Here is a 3,477-nt window from a genome sequence, read left to right as displayed (position 1 = left end):
TCCTAAGTATGATTCCCACCTCTGAGCTGAAGGCATCTTAAAAAACTTCAAAATAATTCCCCTCCTATTATGTAAATCTGTTACATGTGACATATTTAAAAGTATTCTTGTTCCAGGTCTATTTCCTCAACTCTTTGTGCATTCAGTGAAAAAGTTAACTTTAAAGAGATGTCTTGATCAAGTGTGACACTTAATTTTCACCTACATTCCATAATGGAATTAGCTGTATCTGTGTGCTTTTTCTGTAAAGACTCTGAAATGCTCCGAGCTTGTGTGCAGCACCTGCCTTTCTTTCCCAGTTAGTTCTTTGAATCCTCTCTCGGTTCTGAAACATCACATAAATGCAGATGCGAAAGGCGACAGAGAAACCCTCAGAAATACCACGCTGAAGATCCTATTTTTCTTGGGCATAAAAAGGTCATGAAATGGGGAACATGATGTGTGACCTCCACAATTTGTCACAACCAGTTTCTAGCCTGCCAAAACCAACTAGCTTCTCAAAAGATTCTTGCAATTCCAAGGACATTTTGCTCCCTTCACTCCCACATCCACCATTTCTATCAAATTATGCCCTTCTATTTTTATAGGTACGTGCAGCTACAGCAGTGACAAATGCAGTTTGACCTAGCAGTAGATCAGGAAACATGTTTGAAGTGACTGAGTCCCTGTGTCAGGACCAGCATGGAAGCTGGCTCCTTCGGAAGCCACACCTTCAAGGCACAAGAGCCCACACACTGCTTGGCCTCACACAGGCGTCACAACTTGCTTGTAAGCAAGAACACAACATTTACTCCAAAGCTGTAATTTTATCTAGTCATCTGCTGACAAGGAAGGTTATTAATGATGTGGATTCTGCAGGCTCCTATGTCTTAGGTTAGCAAGATGGCATTTCCAGAAGAAAGGCAAATTTTCAGGCGTCCTGCTGACACCACACTTCCTGAGCTGCCTCAGCAGCCCGCTTCAGCTTCAAACACAGCCCTGGCAAATCTTTTACAATCAAAGCCACTAAATATCCAGCCTAAATTCTTGATGCACTTCTTGTTAATTGCAGGAAAGGAGCCTCTTAAACCTTCATGCTCCTAGGAGAAGCACTTTGGCTAGTATGGCTTAGACTGCCTCATCCCCAACTATTTGTGCACTCGAGTCTTTTAATGGAGCTGTTAGCTATTTCTGTGAAGTCTGCTGCATGCCCAGGGAAGCTTGAATTAAAACCTAAAAGTTTAGGCTCCTTATGCCTAGAACTTAAGGCTTTACAGCTTGTTCTTACCACAGAACTAACCTCAAGCTCTTACTTACGGTTGTGTCTAACACTGCTCAAGCTGACAAGCAAATAAACCAAGCATGCTTCACAATCAAACATACGGATGCAGATCGAAGCCCAAATCCTGCCTCTACCCAGGCTGCCAACCTACTCCTTCTGCAGCAGCACCACAACCTAAACCACTGAAATACCCAAAGTGCTCCAAGGTCTTCCTCAGATTTCTCTTGAGGGAATGAAACCAGATCAAGTTATCCCATAATTCACCAACAATTCATTACAGCACCTTAAATTAATGCAGTACTTAGTACGTGATTACTATGCCATTGGCAAAATGGAAGAAGGAGAAGCAACGCCACCCTGGAGAAGACAGGAACATCCCAAAGCCCTTTTTTTCCCCTGCACACATAGTTGCACATCACACACCAAACCAACATGTTTTAAAAGAAATGTAAAGATATTATTTTATAATATCACAAGCACTTAACTTCTATGGAAGGTAAAGAGAGCACTGCTCCTCCAACCTATTTCAGGCTACCTGTAGCTCAAGAAGACACCTGAGCCGCAGAAGACACACAAGCTGCAATTCCCATCAATCATTTCTTACAGGGCTCATCACCGGATGGTTTTATCAAACACTGGAAAGAACAGAAATTTCCCCTGGGGAAAAATAAATAGAAAACGCTGCAGCGGAACCATTTTCAGGATACACCTGACACTTATATTCTCATAACTGGCATATAATGCTGAGGCTATGGGATATCATTTCTTTTCACCACCACACTCTAAGTGAAATAAGCCCCTTAAAATATTTGGAAGTGCTCAAGAGATTCTCAAAAAGATTAACTCAAAGCAGTACACAGAACATTCACTTGGGGATGGAAACTTTTCATCTTTCAACCCCATTTTTTCATCTTCAAAGACATTTGCAAGCATTAATTAATCCTCACAACCTATCTTTGAAGTTGGCATCATTAATGTCCTGTTAGCCACAGGGAAACCAAGGCAGCAACTCATTGCCAAAGGCCAAGGAGTAGATTTATCAGAGAAGTCCTATGTTTTAGTTCTGTACCTTGTCTTTCTCCTACTGCTCCTCTCCCTGATACACAGAAACACTGTAATGCCAGAACCAAATTCCAGAAAAGCAAACATTTCAAGCCTTCAAACAATAACATGGAGCTTCAGATGATAACAGCCTGCTAAGAATAGACACCCCAGAGTATGACCATGTTAGTTTCCAAGAGCCAACACATCAACATAGAAATTAAAATGAAAACTCAAGCTACTTTTTGGCAATCAAGTCAATAGTGGCAGCATTTAAAGACATCTTCCCTGTGACAATCACAGCACCAGAAGGACAGCAGGTAAAATTAAGTGGTACACGTTCAAAAAATGCACTGACAAGATTTAACTTGAGCATTTCTATTTATAAAACTGAGCAGTCACAACATTTCTGTTCTGAAGAAAGACAGTGTGAGAGCCAGGCATTATTTTCTTCAGCTCATACAATATCAAGTCATGAGTTATTTTCCGGTCAAATTCCCACTCATTAATATGCCTGTCTCAGTCTTCAATCAGTTCACTTTAATTCGGAGGTAACAAACCCAATCTAAGATTACAGGAAGCAAGGATTCCACAATCCTGTGTTCCTTTGCCATACCACCATGCAGCAGGCCTCAAGTCAAATGAAGTGACCACTACCTTAGGACAGAGAAAGACAGCAAAGGACGAGAAAACCCAGAGCCCAGTGCTCAAGAGCTACAGGCAGTTCTGCAATTGCTTTTCTATTCCCTGATGTTGCTTCCCATGAAGGAGAGTATGAGACCTCTTGAACAGAGAAGGCTAATGGTTTGAAGTGAGACGTGGTGCTGCCAATCTTGCAAAAGAGAACTGAGAAGCCTGAAGTGCTCCAGGACAGTACAATACTGGGTTACAACTCAGCATTAAGAGGTATTTGAAGGCTGAGAGTTAAAAGCGAGTATGCACATCAGTAAGTGAAGACTCTAAGCACACAAGCTGATGGTGCTCACCCTGAAAAAAAGTCCCCATGTAAATTCTTCAGATATGGTCACTGTATTATCCTGAACATTAACAAAAGCAACACACTTCTAAAGAGCACTCCCATCTGACAAAAATAACTCACAAACATCAAGCTGTAAAAAGTGTAATTCTCTTCACATGGAAGGAAACACAAACTCTGCCAAGATAACTAACCAAAT

This window comes from Nestor notabilis, unplaced genomic scaffold (genome assembly GCF_000696875.1).
Source record: "Nestor notabilis isolate BGI_N333 unplaced genomic scaffold, ASM69687v1 scaffold1926, whole genome shotgun sequence".
In the NCBI taxonomy this organism is placed as follows: domain Eukaryota; kingdom Metazoa; phylum Chordata; class Aves; order Psittaciformes; family Psittacidae; genus Nestor; species Nestor notabilis.
This window is presented reverse-complemented; position numbering follows the sequence as displayed.